An 18,763-nucleotide genomic window follows, 5' to 3' on the forward strand; every position below is an offset into this window, starting at 1 on the left:
GTTTTAATCACAATTTTGGATCTACATGCGTTATTAAAGTAATATTTTATTATTATTTATGTATTTAAAGTTTAATTTATTATACTTGAAACTATTTTCTATGGTTATTATAGATTGCCTCCCATACTAGCCTATATCCGTCCTCTAGAAATCATATTAACATGCAATGTTTAATGTGAAGAATGTGAATTTTGGCTTTTTTGTATTTAACTATTTATCTCTTTCTTTTTCTTAAATACCATTGAAGGTTTAGAAATTTATCTATTTTGTACCAAATGACTAATTATTTCGTTGTTTAATATTTCCAGAATCAATATTCGTATACTGCACGATAAAGACTACAGGTAGGGTCTGTTTCACAATGTTCAAGTATATTATCCGCCAGTTAACGTATAAGGCAGTTAATGCTGACTGCATTTTTTTGCTTGCCATTTATTTGGGAGCTTGACTTATTTATTTTGACGCCTTATATTATATTCGCCGTTTACCTCAGTTGTGGAACCGGCCCTTAGTATAGTATTAGTATATATTAATATGCCATAGTAACTTACCTATTTTCGTCATTCATCTTAGAAACGTCAGTTCGGTGGACTACCGGAAGCTACTCTTATACGATACTACTTGATGTAGGAAGTTTATAGCTCGATCCCCAGCCACATAATTTTCTTCACACTACGCCTGAAATGTTAATTTTTACTACATTGATAACAAAAAGTCATTCGTATTTTTAATGGTGGCAGGCCTCTCATATGTGAGAGTCCGCCTGTAGGTACCACGGCAATGTCTATTTCTGCCGCCAAGTAACAGTGTGTCGTCATTGTTGTTTTCCGGTTTGAAGGGCATTGTAGCCAGTGTAACTACTGGATATAATGAGACTTAACATCTCACGTCGCAGGATGGCGAGCGCAGTGGAATACCAAACGATATCTTATATTTCAAGGTGTTGGATGGTGTTTCTACTGTTTATGGGATGTCATATCGCTTACCATCGGGCAAACGGCAAGCCCGTCTCGTCGTTTTATAGTCTAACACATATTCCCCGAGAAGATTATATATTTGCGACATTCTAACCTGTAAAAACAATTTCTACAGTGCTTCAATTAAGTCGTTGGTGAACCATATTGTAGAGTTTAGAAAATTTTATAGTATCATCATCGGCCGTTTTAAATTTGAAGTTAACCCGTTGCCATTGGGTATCCGCAATTGATCTGGCTTGACAGCCACGAACGAGCTTACGAGGCGAGTGACGTGCATGGCTACGGTGGCAACTGTCAGTGCGAAGGCTTTGCAAGCGGTTCGCGCCAGTTCACGCCGGTAGCGCGGGAAACCTGCCCGCCACCGCGTCAGACATATGCGTGCTACTGTCGCCATTCTTGCATCTCTATACTACTCGTTTATATTCTGAATCAGTAACCGGTCCGTTATTATGGAATTCTTAAAGTTAATAGCATAAAGTTTTGTTTTATTCCAATATATCCCTTTCTCAAACTTTAAAGTAGATACTAATGTAAGTACAAAAAAGGATTTGGGTAATTAGACCTGAATACAATGATAAAACATAAAATATTTGAAATTGTCAGATATCGCGTAATTAGCATGACTTCAAGTTCATCTTACGTATCGACGGTTAGGAGGAGGAAATTCTGGCCGAGCTCCAAAAGGTTACGACAGCGGAGCGGCGGCACTAAATCTGTGTTTACTCGCACGCCATTCATTCCACGTGGCTCGTTTATACAATTCGCCGTACCTTTATTGCATAAATAAACTTGAACTAGGTGTCCCTGGGAGTAAGTCGCATAATTTTGGCTCCCTGACATTTTTATTTGTAAATTATAGATCGAAACAAATCGTAGATACAATCGAGTTCTTCCCCGTGTTTAAGGAAAATAATACTTTTAACGCTTTTTGTTTACAGTAGGTGTTGCTCGCGGCTTCGCTTGCGTGAAAAGCCTTTCCCGTTACAAAAGTCCCCAAAACATTGTATGAAGCCAGCGCCATTACTTAAAAAATTGAATAAAAAATTCAAACAAAAAGTAGCCTTTGTCCTTCCCTTTCCAATTCCTAAAAAGAGTTGTGCCACCAAAAACTTTCATAAAAGTGCAGATATTTTAAATTCGTAATTTATCAAAAATTTCCAAGGCAAAGATTTATTTTAAGTACTATGACATATGTCATCTCTTTGGTCTTGTGTGCGAAAATGAGCTCAGGCAACAGTTTGTGGAAGTTTGTCTAACACATATTGCCCGGGAGTGAATCCTCCAGTGAGGATTGAGGTCAAGCAAGTGGCTGGTCATAAAGTATGACAAATCCTTCCCTTTGTGGTGACTCCTCGATAGAGCGAGTGAAAGGAAAATAGGTAACATATTCCCTGACATAGGTTATATAAACTATAGAGTAAATTACAGTTTACAAACCATCAACCATTATAAAACAGCAAATGATTTCCATTCACACATTCCTCGACTATATTGCTGTAGTTTCTGCATAATGCAGCCAGTTTAACTACTGTGTAATTCCTATAATTTGCCCATGGTGATACGCTTTGCTAAATTGCCACCGCGGTTTGAAAGAGATCTGCTATTATTTTGTCACGGTAAGAATTTTGTTAAATGACTCATTTATAAAACCTCAGGGTCTAACAATTTATCTTATTGTAACAAGATAATCCAGAGTCGTCCCGTATGCGCTGAAGAAGACCACCGCGGGTAGGTATTGGTTGGTATGCCGATATAGGATATACAGGGGTTAGGGGCTTAGTCCAATGCTCGTCTAGATGATAATAAAGTGTTTATTCCCCGCCAGAAAAAAAAAACAAAACGGGTCTTATAATTTAGATAACTTGAGTATGGAAAGTTTAATACCAAAATAATAAGCTTTGGTTTTATAAAGTTTTACCTCATTAGATTGAATTGTCAATGAATACACCCAATTATCAAAGGCTATATTATACTAATATTTGAATTCGAAAAAAAGGTTTGTTTATTTAAGTGTTCTTATATATGAAACCAAGCTGCGAGTCTGAAAATTCTTTTACACATTAGAAGCATTACATTACGGTATGCTATAAGCTACTATCGACCTGTCCCAAATATTTTTTTTCTTTCATACACACATCCACAATCTCTGATATTGTGTAAGTTTATGAATGATAGTAGACAAATTGTAACATGAATCGGCATTAAAAGAAGACGAGAAGGATATGATGTGGTTTGGTATATTACCCTAGATAAAAATGATAAGCAGTTATTTTGTTCTAAATTTACGATTTTATGCAAAAATCTAACTGTACAGGATTTTATTGCTGAAATATAATATATTATCCATTCGAAACTTGTTTTTTGACAATTTACTGCGTTTTTATTGCCCTATAGAAATAATTAGGTATAACTTGAAATGAGACATGGGAGGTTTTAGTTTTCATAATAGGTATATTAAATTAAGTACTCAAATTAAATACTCGACATATTAGGTATTTCTTTTATGTCAAATTAGTTTCAACCAAACAAAATTTAATATACCTATCTTTTGAATGACGCGATACTATGTTTACAACATTCTTTTATATAACGCATGTTTCCTGCGATATCAGTACATTTTCTAAATTCTACACTATACTGTATAAAAATGAATACACACAGACATACATCTACCTAATATGAACATACTCATATTACAGTCAATGATCTTCATACAATCGTACATCAGTCAAATACCAATATAAACAATACATTCATGACCCAAAAAAGAACCAATGAAATTGTAATACTGAAGGCAAATTCAACCTGTTGTAGGCACACTTGTTGATGGTTGTAGGGCGCGACTAGGGCGGGAAGATTACGTCATCAATACACTGTATTCAATATAAATTCTGTGGCGTAGGAACTAGTTTCGTAAACTACTTTATTTAACAGGTATTCGTTAGATCTCTTGGAGCTAATCTCGGTATTATAAAACTGATTAATGTTAATTTCTGGAATACAATCTTATTTTTTAAATTAATTATCTACTTTTATTTGTTATTGCCGATATAAGCTGAATTACTTACATATTATTTATGATTAACATTTTCGTATAAAATGTCACTAAACAAAGACTTTTAACACATTTATTATTTAAAAATCAGCAGACATTACGTAAGTACCGCACACCTTTCGCCAAGAAAGCCGTAAACCATACTAGTTTAAGCCAGATTACACCAGGAAGTGATATGAAAATCACTTGAGACAATTACGTTATCATTAAACTAAGCCTATCACTTCAATGAGAGGTGTCCACAAGTTGTTTTATTTCCTACTCTCGAGTATTTCTAGTTAATTGCTTTTAACATTATCTTTAACAAAACGTGAGCTTGTCAACCATAATTATTATTAGAATGACACGGTAATGTGCGTCGCCCTTAATTTATTCTGTTGTAGGTATCATTTTATATGATTAGGTATCAACATACCTACCGGGGTCTTGGCTGTGCTGCCTTTTCTACGATCGTTAACGTTAACGTTGTGTATGAATATGACATATCTGAGCGATAGACGTATCGTTAGGATATGAAATTGTCATATATTTTTTTAATTTCTATTAGCTTTAACAATTGTAAAAGGGAACTGGCACGGCGATATTACCGGTTTAGACCGGTAATATCGCCATATTTTATACTATTGACAAGAAAACATGCTACGTCCTATACAGGACTGTTACTATTTCTAAAATAAGTTTTGTTTTGAACATTAATTTTTATTCCAATAAAAAAATAAATAACGAAAATGGTTATAGTACCTCTGATCAAGCTATGTTATATTAACGATAGGAAAATTTTAAATAAAAAAATACTTATTAAGTAAATAGTGCCTGGTAGTTTCACTGAATGAAATACAGAAATTTTACGAATAAATAAATATTACATTAAATTAATCTTTCTCTAAACACGTATAAATATGTTTTGCAGTTAAGTATCTCTAAAAAACATTTTCATCATACTATTATATTTCATGTTTTAATTAACAGAATATAACTGCATGATCAAAACATTAAACTACAGAGTGCCACAAATAATAACGAAAAAAAATTATACAAATATTTCCGTAATACAAGCTACCTTCTAATGGGTATGTATTAAACCTAATATTATCTATAGGTACAGTTTTGGCTTATATTATGTATATAATATATTTAGAATAGATATACACCTACATACAAAAATGTATACACAACTCATGACAACAAATTGCGATCTATTCTGTAGGGTGGACTGGGCGTGGTATGTGCCCAGTGGTTTAATAAGTGAGTGGAAGGCTTTCCTAAGGCTTGGTACGTATCTATTCACATACAACATTAAGTAAATGAAAAATATTGTGGGCAGCTAATTGGTTCGCACCTGGATTTGAAACAAAAAATGATTACCGCTTTCGTGTTTATTACATACAATTTTCTTTTACATTGGGGTAATCAAACTTGATTGATTTTACATAGCTATATCTATTCAAAAATATACAAATATTACTTAGAAATGTTTCTATCAACACTGATAAAATGACAATTACTTATGTGTAATTGAAAAGAGCTCGTAATATGTATCGTTTATTTGTGTGACCGATTATATAAACAGTCTAGACTGCCATTCGAACGAGCTAAGTTTGACTCAAAATAGCAATATTTCTCATGTCAAATTAAGACTGTTTTATTTTCTATACATAAAATAAGTTCTTAAAACCTAGTTGAGAAATATACAAAAAAGTGGGTTACATAAAATTTATTAACTTGAGAGCTTATAAGCAAAGACCATTGACCTGGTTACTTTGTCTGTCAATACTTCTACATGATCATGTATATTGTATGAAAATATTTGATGTGATCATTGGCATTGCAGTAAAAAGCTTATTATGTTGTAATTAAGGTCCGTAATATCGTTAATTTCAATTTATATCGTTAATAACATACATTTATAATTGTTAGCATCTATATTATATGGCATAGTTTTACGCATGTAGAGCACAACGTAATACCACTGACAATAATTTATACGAGCAAAATTAATAGAACATTTACAACTATCTCTTTTAGAAAAGACCAGCAATGGTTCATAAAACGATCGTATTTCATTCTTTTGATCAGGGCATTGCTTTGTCACGTGTCAGAGTCAACCTTGATACTTCTTCGCTCCAATGGTTAGCCCTCCTACGAGTATTTACGGAAGTGATGCAAAGAAAAATCTCTTCTCTCTGTCCTCCACCAACATTCCAAATAAGTTGTATATCGGAGTATAATTCTATCGTAAGACTACACATTTTTTGCGATGTAATAATACGACTGGGAATTCTCGAAACGCACAAAATATTAAGTACTTTTCCGTACCTACCTTTTCCTATAGTAGATCTTACACATTTGAAGAAATAAGTGTAGAAATAACACGACAATTTCCTTAAAGTTATTGATGCTTTAGGCAGAGTTGAAAATTGTTCTGGTTGTATAGGTTTATTAATAAAGCTACTGCCACATTGAGTTGTTGGAAGCAATCCTCGCAACTAAGGCAATTTCCTCACAGATAGGTGACATCGCGAAAAGTGGCTCACACTCGTGCATACTGAAGTCATCCTACAATAAAAAACTGATAAACTTCATTGACCAACCACTAAGATAGGCTACTTATTCGCTATGGCAATGTAATGACGATTCTACAGCTAAATTGCCCTTCCGTACTCTGGAGCCGTCTCTCACGCTTTGAAGAAGATGATTGATAGTCGTCCACGGTTTATCGAAAATAACCATATTTTGCTTATAAGGAGAAGAGTACTTCACGAACTCTGAATGTCACCGGGGAATTTAATTGGTCTTTCACTTACGCAGAGTTCCAACACGTTAAAACCTTAACTGACTAATTCCAATATCTGACCAGCGGGGCATCCCCGCATTCCACGTAACGACCGATTTATCGATTAGTGCTAATTATCTTTTAAGTTATGAAATAATATCTATGGATGAGCTGTAATAGTATAGTACACTACCTCTGTAGATAGTATAAATTGAACGTCGTATAAATGATGTAGATTAAGTTACTACCATGCTTATACAAATTACTTATGATCGCGTTTTAGTCAGTTTTCTTAAGAAAATGTATGGCTGCAATACTATGAAGGCGCTCATAGGAATTATATTAAATTAGATCTTGCCCGCGGCTTCGCTAACAAGATAAAGGTTTTCTTTGATAAAAGTCCCGCTATGTATTTTCCGGGATAAAATTTAACGTACGTTCTTACTATTCCGTATCAAATTTCATTAAAATTTGTTCAGTAGTTTAGATGTAAAAGCACAACAGACAGAAAGTTACATTCTTATTTATGGAAAGGACTACCTTTTGCTTGTATCTTCGCCCGCGTGAAAAAGTTTTTCCGGGATAAGAAGTAGCCCATGTGGATCGCAGGTAGTCACACTATCTCTATACCCATTTCAAAAGCGTAACAGTCAGATAAAGATATGCTTTCGCATTTATAATATACTAGCGACCCGCCCCGGCATCGCACGGGTGCAATGCTAACTATTTAATGGATGTTATTATTATACATATAAACCTCCCTCTTGAATCACTCTATCTATTAAAAAAAACCGCATCAAAATCCGTTGCGTAGTTTTAAAGATTTAAGCACACATAGGGACAGAGAAAGCGACTTTGTTTTATACCATGGCATGGAAGTATGGATTTATACCGTCATGACGTTGCTACGCTAGAGTAGTTCCAGTAATATGTGGCACTTTGTCTTAGTGAATCCCGGGTTCTTAGATGTCATACGGAATTAACACAGTTGAATGCGTAAGTAAAATCCCAGCAATCAATCTGTAATTTCCTAAACCCTGTTGAATCAGCACGTCAAGGCCGGCAAACCCCAATGATTTTTACTGAGGGTTTGGTTAAATCGTTTTATCATTATTATATTACAAAACAATTTATTACGCAAAATTCATTAACTGCTGCTAAGTTATTTGATTTATCTTATATCACAATGTCGCAATAAAAAAAATCAAGAGAACATCAAATAGCTGTGGATATTATATTATGAAGTAAAATTACATGACATACTTAATCTATATCTATCTATACTTATAATAAATCTGTAGAGAGGTCAATTCTGTACATGAAATATATTTCCAAAATAACTATCAGGGAGTGATTAGGGATCGATACTGATGCCAAAAATGCAATTAGTAAAATTTTTGTCTGTCTGTCTGTCTGTCTGTATAACCGTTATAGAAACAAAAACTACTCGACGGATTTTACCGAAACTTGGTACAATTATTTGACATACTCCTGTGCTGGTTATAGTATACTTTTCATCACGCTACAATTAATAAGAGCAGAGCAGTGAAGGGAAATGTTGGGAAAACGGGAGAAATTACTCCATTTTTTAAGCTTCCGTCGCGTGTGCAACCTTAATGGTTAAAGCTACACGGAAATCATGTATGACGGAAATGTTCTCCTTAAAATTATGTAAAAAATATCCCACGACAACATATGTCTATCTTTTATGGTTGACTCACAATAACACGTGTAACTCCCGATAGCTTAGCAGTTCGAAGCTTTCTCATTATATTTGTCTACTCTTACGTTTATAACACTCTCAGTCATCCCTAATTAAAAAGTTAACATTATTAAATATTCCATAAAAAGAATCATAGAAATCGGTATAGAAACACCAAAGTTATACATGAAATACGCTAATAATAAGCCATCATGCGTGATTACTGAATCATGCTATAAGGATTATTTTTGTATATATATAAGGTCGCGAACGCACAGGCAGGCGGCTTGCTTGGCACCTAGAGTCTAGCGAATCACCTAGCGAGTAGCTTCGTAAAACGAACATTCTCGAACGTTCGCGACCGGCTCCATTTTTGAAGTCCGAAATCCACGCGGGCGAAGCTGCGAGCGGAAGCTAGTAATAAATATTTATTTCAGAGGCCTGATGCAGAAGGCAGTATGACTGGACATAGCATGCATTGTGTGGGGATTCCTCACTTTGAATCCCTAACCGCCGGTGACTTGGATCGTGAGCTACGCCATCAGAGGTTGATTCAATTTTTAATTTGTATATGCTTTGTTTTTTATAAAAGGTATGTATAAAAATGTAAACAAAGAGCCTTAAAAATAATATAAGTACTTACCTTAATATTTATAAAGAAATAATATATAGATAATTTTGCTTGGAGATTCCATATAGGTAAGTAATCTAATTTCCTACTAAGATTTTTCCTAATTAATCTAAATATGAAGACTAAGGACAATAAGCATTAATTTAAACTATTTGACTTATTTCCGGATGAATATTATTTTTGTTAGGAATCGTATATTGTTAATTCCTTAGGTGTTCACACATAACAGCATTTCCATCCTATGATAAGATCGTCTGGTTTGCACAATGCTATAAGTAGGTTTTTATTGTCATTATGTATCAATATTTGTTGATTAAGACATACCTATTTCTTTACATTTAGAAATGTAGATAATATCTCCAATAGAGTTGTGTGTTGTCCACAAGAAGAGTTATGTATATAATATATGTTAACTTTTGCTCGTGACTTCATCTTAATTTATTCCGTAGTTTTTGAGATTATCGCGTTCAGACAAACAGACAGTCGTGGTAGAGAACCTTGTTTTTTAATACGTAAAGATAACGCCTAGCAAAGATAGTCTTTGTAGACTTTTATTTCTCTAATTTTAGATTTGGTATGAATTCAATTCATATGCGTATGTAATCCCGTTATTGGTTTCAGAAACGAGCCTTACACAACTACGAAGGACGTAATTTAAAATTAGAGAACACATCTCCAAGTTTACGAATCAGAAATAGCCTCAAAGACCGTGACCGATAGGTCGTTACAGCAATGTAAACTATGAACACATTACACTACGCACAATCATATTACTTCTCTCAAATAGATATTAAGAACTAAGATAAACGTTCCCTAAAATTACAAGTAAATATGATGCCTAAATATATACATATCTTTGATATAAGTACAGAATATTATTGCAAAAAGGCACAAGAACTGAGATCATTCTCGTGCATAACTGATTCAGACAACGAATAGATTAATATTATCCAGGTTTATATCAGATTGTCATTTCCTTTAATACGATGAACCTAAATAAAATTCAATTTACTAGTAATATATTGATAAGTCATCTTATTTTCTCCCTCTAGGCAATATTTAATGCCAAGGATTGAAGGTCATTGAAATATAAAAATTAATAAATTAATAATCCTAATGTACCGCGAATAATTGCTCACAAGTCACAACTAGGTAAACATGATATTACTTATATTGTATGAATGTGAAACTACTCGAGTGTAACATTTGTTTCGTAATATATGTACCTATTATTATCTATTACAAGTCTCAGCTTAGTAGTAAAAATATTCGATGGACCGAAATTATTTATTTTGACTGTTATTATTGTGACAAAAATAATACGATATTATATTTTTATATATTAGTGTACGCCCTTAATAAAATCCAAATGACTCGATGTTTAAATGTTGTTAAGGAAAAATATCATAATGTTTGCCATTCGGAGCACGGAAAACATACCGTAGCACGAAATACAAAATTATACTTCTTTTCATTTTATTGTATTACTAAAACATTTTTTTTTATTGTATTTCAGATTTACTCTCACAATTTAAATTTGATATCTCGCATTTGTTTAAAAGTTCTATATTCCAGAAATTCAGGGCAAATAAAGTATAATTTAAACAAATTTATAATATCAAATAGCCCATTTTATAATTATCTGCCTCTATTGCATGCAATGTGAATGACAGATCTGAAAAGATTTATTGGTAGGGTATTCTTTGTTTACATGTTTGATTTTGTTTTCCTAAACATTGTATCTATGATTACAGTAGATACACATAATAGTGCTTCGCAGTACCCACCTTCTACTACGTAGTACTGTCTCTGCTGAGGTAATAAATACAACTTGTGCAAATTAGCAGTCCTGAAAAAGTTTTCTATAGAATAATACTCTGTAATTTCTCACTTATTTTCTAGCTTTGACCGCCGTGTTAATTGAAGCAACGTCTCTATATTTATTGTTTTGTACCTATTTTTAAATAGCTCAATAAATTGTTCAGTTTTTAAATAAATTAATTTGATTCTTTAACGTGCTGTATGTCGGGACTAAGTTAAGGTAAGCTGTAAAAATTTAGCCTGATTTAATTTACCTACGCAACAATGAAGAAATGTCCATAGACGCAATATTCGTTCCTTTCTACAGTCTGCAAGCTTAGCGAAGATATAGTTAAACTTGTATTTTGTCGACATATATCCATGAATTAATGCATCAATTATAATAAGTATTTGCTTATTAACATTTATCATACCAAATAATTGATTGAAACGTATTGAAAAATTCGTAGGCTTTATTTTTTGGATTTCAAAATTTCTATAAGTAATTACGATAATTATTTTATGCGAAATACAAAATCTAATATAATTTAGGTACATATTATTTAAAATAAACACTGCTTTGTAAACAATACCTATCTGTATTAAAATAACTATTAATTATTGATATCAGGTCCTTTTATAAATCTAATAAGTAGATTAAGTATCTACATTTCTACAAAGAAAATATTTACGACGTTTACTACATACCTAATATCTAAGTGAAATTAATATTTTGTGACAACATTGTATTTAATTATTGAAATATTTAAGTGTACGGAGAAAAAAATTATGTTCCTAATTACTTAATGTTGTACTTAAATGTGTATAAGTAGACAAAGGGGAATTTAGTTATTTTTAATGTAAGCACAATACCAAGAAGTCAGTCAGTTACCGTTATCTTTAAGAGTGTCAATCATTATCTTGTAACACTTCAACAGAATTCAGTATATTTATTTACATAACCTCTGTTTTATATAAATTCTGCACAGAAATCCCCAAATAGGTACGTCAAATCGTTCGATTAACGGCATTGTTAATTAAGTTGTAGATGCGGCTAGTGCCTAATGCCTGTACACCAGTATTCTAATATTGAAACGCATTAAATGTGTTCATTTAATGTATTAATTGACTGCCGTTTAAACATAATTCATTGCGTAAACATATTTAAAAGGTGTCTACCTGCATTTATTTCACCACCACAGGGTACAGTAAAATATAAGGTTGCATGATCTTATTTACCTGCCTCTCAATTACGTTATTGAATTAACATTTTAGTAAATATCATAATTTGAAGCGTAAAGAAATTTTAATTTATTTAATAAATTGTAACACATCTGATAACACTACTGTTTTTTTACCCACCTTAACGTACTGTTTGCAGCATGCAAACGTTGCTACTTTTAAAGAGATATGATACGATCACAATTTTATTTCACCACAAACACTGATTAAAAAAAAATGACACTAAACGCGCATAATTTAACAATAACCATGTGATTTATAATTTTATACGGTATTATAACGATGAAAATAAAATATTCACTGCACGATATAGAATTAAAACCTGCGATGGCGCGTGCGGCCCGCCGCACAGCCACACGTTCAGAGCCGCGAAGCCTGCGCCCCGAGTCTATATAAATGCGAAGCGCCCTTATGTTATAACAGCCACCGATTTTAATTACAATTATTCTTTCTAGTTAGTGCAAGATATCTGCCAGTTTCAGCAACGCCGCACTCGAATCTAACTGAACTTTATTTCGTTGCTTTGCTTATGGATAGTAGGCAGTGTTTATTTTTAGTCATTCTCGTACATTATATTACATTGAAATATACTGAAGTGAATTGGTTATAAAATATGTTTAAACACACGTACGAGTACGTAATATCTCCAACAATTTTACGGCAGTTGGGCACCGGCCTTTAATAACCTGTGTGGGATTGTTATTATGAATGTACAAAACTAAGAATAAACAAAAATATATAATTCAATGTTAGCTTTAATAAGGTAGGTAGGGGATCTACCTAATTTAAAGAACTTTATAGAATTTAAAATACAGAATTTATTCATAATTCACCAGGTATCGTAATAACATGTAAATGTAAAAAAAATAAGGATATTACGAAACACCTAGGCCCTTGTACTGTTTCATCTTGAATAAAATTTGCCATAAACCATAACCATATTTATTTCTTTTGTATAAGAATTTACTTTTTTAGTCACATTTATAAGCGGATAATAGATAAATTATTGTTCATTACCTAAAGTTCTCCATATTATTTTTATGTGATATAGACAATATGTTTAATGTGTAAGTACCTATAATTAATAATTTACCCATAAGGAACATTCTATATGTTAGGTATATGATAAACAATGTTATAGGTACTTACTTCAAAGTCTTCATATATGTCAGCATGCGAATTAATTAAACAAATTAAGATGGAGGAGATGATTCTGAATTAACGCAAAATGTTTTCTCTGCGTGGTTAAACGATGAAGTCAACGTTCTAATGTAACCGCCATTAACTGGAAAATAATAAGTACGCGTTACTATAGGTCACATGATATTAACGGGATACCTTTAGTCTTTTGTATTTGCAATAAATATCACAAAAATAGTATAGATCAAGAAGTACAAGGATACATCATGTCTGTTATACACATGCCCAGTTTTATAATTTAAAATAATGTATGCTTACTGTCATTCCTACTGTGTGTCATGAGTCAATACTTGTTTCCGATCTAATAGACAGTGAACTTATCGATATATTGCGAACGAATTCTAATCCTTGGAGTGTAATATATTTAAAGCACGAAACAAGCAGAATCCGATCTCGGTCGAACCCAGGATTTTGCTGGCATCCAGCACAGGTTTTAAGATGAGGTGGATCGACCGGTCTCACGGACCGCTATGTCCTAGGGGAGATGCCAAGGTCTAAGATGGGCGCCAAAAGTTCTGATTTATATGTCACTATCGACCTAATACTTTTCCAAGTAAAATATACTTAGTTGAGACTTGGGACCTAAAAATCGCTGGGAAAAGGTGCACAAAAAAGTGCTCCACAGTGACGCCAGAATACCTAACGCCGATCGTGACGGTTAAAATTTTATTCACGTTGTAAAGTTATCAAGACGGTGACCTATCCTTAAAGGATTATGTGTTAAGTAGGTACGTACTGTCAGTTGGAGGTATATGCATGTATAAAAAGCTTCCCGTTTTCAAATTTTAGTATAGCTTTTGTAATACTTAATAGTTAAATAAAACCACGAGTACACCTTTGCTGAAATTCAAATGTCCGTAATACCAATAAGACTAATTCGTAAGTCCATTTAGGGTAATAGGCAGCGAGACAAAAAAGGGCCGTTCGACAAATAAACGATGGAGCGAAGTCTTGGCGTCGTCGATTCTGGGTGATATTGGCTCCGACCGGATTTCTCCGGTCCTCGCTGGTTGCGAATGATGACGGACCGGCGTTGAAGAGCCATGGTTGGTAGTGCACTCCTATTAACCCCGCAATATTCTTGCCTGTGGTCTCCGGACCATAGATAAATATTTTTAATTGGTTCGTACTGGGTGATCTATGAGTGTTGTATTAATTTTTTATAACAACATATATGTAGTTATAGGTACAACCTGCGTACCGGGAAGTACCACTCTGTGTAATCTAATCGTAGTTGAATACACATACGGTACATAACATTTTCAAAAATCGTTCTTTAGGGATACACATTACTCTGTAAGTATAAAATAATAAAATCAACGAGCCGGTTAATCACTTAATGGCAAGGAATCATAATGTCTCGTGAGCATCTACATTCCTAAAATTCGAAAATCCTGAGTAAACTACATTGCAGGAACTTTATGAATTAGGAGATGATTAACTTTGTGCCAAATTCTTATTTAGAAAATGTATAGTTAGGTATTTGAAATATGCAGTTATTCATAAGTTATGATTCACTGTGATTCGCAAATCGTGTTGTCAATATTGTGCGCCTTACGGTATGCCAAGAGCAAATGTTATCCATCTAACACACAGCATTTTAAATATAACCCCATGACTCCACAGGAAACTGAAAACTGTCACTAGCGTTCTTGTAATGCCCTCATAATGACCCATTCTGAATGAACTGCCAGAGATAATCAATATACATCGTATGTACACAAGAATAGCTACAACATAGATTTCTCTGAAACTCAATCCAGAATGTCCATCAATTAATTTATTGTATGACCAAGTTAACAAAATGATTCACAAAATATGAGCCGTAGTTTCGACGTAAATACGGGTATACGTATATAATACTATTCAATGACGTATATCTTTTGATTCATGATTCATGTTATGATACTTTTGCCCTCTAACCCGTAGGTAGGTATTTAAGTACGCCCGCGCTGCCTATATATAATATATACCACAATAACATTTATCATTGGATGAAAACAAGTATTGTGTCAAGTGTAGATATTAGGTGCAGCTCCAGTTGCACTTTCGGGAGCATAAATTGGCAATGCTACGTCCACTTTCCACACTCCTAGCATGAGACCTCTTTACGTCTTCGAGGGTAGGCAGAGGTGCAAGCCTGACAGCTATCCAGACGCTCCGTCCCTTATGGTGGCCACCTTTATATTTAGGTTTACATTTTTTTTTAGAAAAAGTTATCGTATGCTTCGATTATGGCTAACTGGCGATTGAGTTTAAGTTAATGCATCAAGCTTAAGCCATTCTAAAGTCCAGGGCACCCTATCGCCATGAGAGACCCTAAAGCGTTGGCTGCAATACCTAGTACCTACCAGAGGCGTAACACTTCTATTTCACTTCACTTCTCCAACTATGTTAAAGATCTTGTAATAGGGAGCAAGGAGCAAGGAGCGAGGGCAAACCTATTGCCATTTACTAAATATACTTAATTTTTCGATCCTCACGAGTAGATATTGAGCAAAAACCCAATACCAATTTGCGCCAACCGGTGATCAAACCGATTTTTAGCGCAGTATTCGTACTTGGCCGTACGCAATGAAACGCTATGCAATATTCGAATCAATTGATTATCAATTTCTGTATTTCAGGACATCCCTCAAGTTAAATGCCTTGGGATTGTCTCCACGCGCAACCTTAGGAATAAATTAGGGACAGGGTATTATAACGAAGTAGCCACTTTTCTATATATCCTCCCCTCGGTTTAGTTCGAGTGCATATTATGTATGAGTTGTGAAGAGGTTCTAGATAAAATTCTTAGGCAAAACTATGTATTAAACTTTAGAAGGTGATTTGTCACTGATACACAACATTTTCGTGTAGGTAGGTACTGTATTTCATAAACTTGAATAGCCAGGATTTTTTTCAATACCAAAACTAACAAATAAGCCAAATAATTTGCAATCTAATTATGTAGGTATAGTGCGCCGCGATCACTTTAAAGTACCTACGATAATCGCAGACAAAATAGAATACTACTTATGGACACGACTCCTTCCCCAGTCATAGATACATAAAAGTCAATTTGCGCTCTTGTTTAATAGTGTCTCGGGTCGGGAATTTGGGTTTGTCTGCATTGTATCAGCACGGAGTATGGGATTTGTACCTAAAATGGCTATAGGCTTGCCCCCTATGACATTAAAGGACGGAATATACACGACCCTAAGCGGGTGCACAAGTTGTGCCTCTGCCTACTCCGGGATAAAAGCCGTGAGTGCTTGCATTGTTTACTTTAGATTCACACATACTTATAAATGCCAAAGTAACTGTCTTAATTATGTTTTAATGGCAAAAGCACTGAAATAATTTTGATAAAATTTGGTATGGAGTAACTTTGAATCATTAGCAAAAACATAAGTTACTTTTCATTACATCACACAGTGGAACTTTTATATCGGCAATGGTTATTCCCCAGGTGTAACTGAGCGCAACATAAATTATATCGACACAGTCAAATAATTTTATTTCAAAGAAAACTTTTTGTTACGAACTACGTTTTTGCTCGCAGCTTGCATTTTTTGTACAATTTGCATCATTGCAATTTTAATCTCATAATTAACTCAAAGAGCAAACTGAAATTGTTTTTATGCTAAAAGGGGCATATCGACATTTTTCTATATGGCGCATAAAAACACTTCGAATTGCATATTCTATGTGACACAAATTGCTAAATGATTTTGATATTGTTTCCCTGAACTGCACTTGCTTAACAAAACTTCAATCTCAAAATTGTTATCCTGCAGATAAAAGAAATCGGGACAAAGTCCATTTTTAAAGAAATAAATAAAAGAATGTATTGCCCATGATACTTTATTGTACCGCTGTGCACATTTTAAGCTTAGCCTAAGAAGTTGTTCCCGCTCTCACTTTGAGAGGAATGAACCTAGAGCTGCGCGCACCAACCAATACCGGGCCTACCGTGCTTGACAGGCTTGTATGTGACTGAGAACTCGCCGAGGTAGTGGCCAATCATCTCAGGCTTGATTTCAACCTGAAACAAAATAGGCCATCTTGTATTATTCTGATCAAAATACCTTGCACACTATTTGAATAAGGAATTGTATCTACACGCTTGTTAGGCAAATGTAGATTTAGTATATACTAAATCTACATTTTTAACAATATTTATGAAGTAGAAAAAAGTGTGCAAACAATGAGGACGAAATATTAAGTCTTCTTTAAATCTTACAAAATTGAAATATTCAAAAAAATACTGGATTTGCATTTAAATGATAACAAATTGCTGCAACTTTGAGACACGGTCACCTTCTCACCCTATAAGTGTCAAGGTCTCCAGTTAATACTGTTTGTGTATTAAGGCAATTATAAATGTGCTACTTTTTGTAAAATCTGAAGAATTTTGAATGGCAAATAGCTATGGTTTTCTGTAATTATTATATCAATATTTATGTGAATGTTAGACACAGAAATAAATTAGTATTCAGATTTCATTGGGTTATTTATTTTTTCCCAAAATTTCGAAGACTTGCATCCTTTATGGTTACAAGGCCAACTGAGGTGCTGGTCATCCAAAATATATAAGAAAACTGAGATAAGATCTGAAAACCAGTTTTTTTTTTTCATCAATTTGTGTCTTAAATTTTTGATAACTGTTGAAAATATCCCTTAACACCATTTGTCTTCCAAAAGTAATATAGTAAAATAAAACAAATAACACATTTTGTAAATGCAGGTAAATAAATAAATAATCATTTTACTAACAAAATAATTTCTATCCAATAAGTCTACTATGTAATTTTTTATTTTCTAAACCAGTAAGTATATAATATTCTCAAGAGTAATTGGAAACAATTGAAGTAATCGATACTATCATGAAAAGCAGAAGAGGTAATTTGTTTTTTATACTAATCGCAAGAACTACTATACCAATTATGAAATGTTTACTCTAATAGCTAGCTATATTACTCCTGAGTGCTATTTACTTTTTAACCCACGAAAATATGACAGGATTTTTCAGGAGAGTTCCGAGCAAAAGCTAGTGTATAGTAAAATTAGGTAAATTAGATATTAAGAATTATAATAAATTTACAATAAATCCAAGAGAAAAACTTATCCCAAGTCCTGACCGCAAAAAAAGACCATTTAATATTTTTATGGTTACAATAACCCTTTAAATACAGACTAACCACAGATACACACAAGTACATATTTTTTGTCACTTTTATTTACTAAACTAAACATCGTTATGCCATGTAATCTAACAAACCATATAAATTAAATCATTGATTTACTGCAAGGACTCATTAATTGACAAATACAAAAAGTATGAATTAAGCCACTTTTAGTTTTAGTTCTTCACCATCTTAGATATAATTATGTCAAGAAA

The 18,763-nt window shown here is 33.5% G+C and overlaps 1 long non-coding RNA gene across 1 annotated transcript; it reads right to left on the bottom strand.

Moving 5' to 3' along the window:
- Positions 1-554: 554 nt before the first annotated feature.
- Positions 555-12,689, bottom strand: LOC119188630. The gene is made up of 2 exons (XR_005111975.1): positions 12,301-12,689; positions 555-678 (listed from the first exon to the last, which is right to left on the bottom strand). It is a non-coding gene; the product is annotated as an uncharacterized LOC119188630 (long non-coding RNA).
- Positions 12,690-18,763: the final 6,074 nt, after the last annotated feature.

This window comes from Manduca sexta, chromosome 8 (assembly GCF_014839805.1).
Source record: "Manduca sexta isolate Smith_Timp_Sample1 chromosome 8, JHU_Msex_v1.0, whole genome shotgun sequence".
Classification (NCBI taxonomy): domain Eukaryota; kingdom Metazoa; phylum Arthropoda; class Insecta; order Lepidoptera; family Sphingidae; genus Manduca; species Manduca sexta.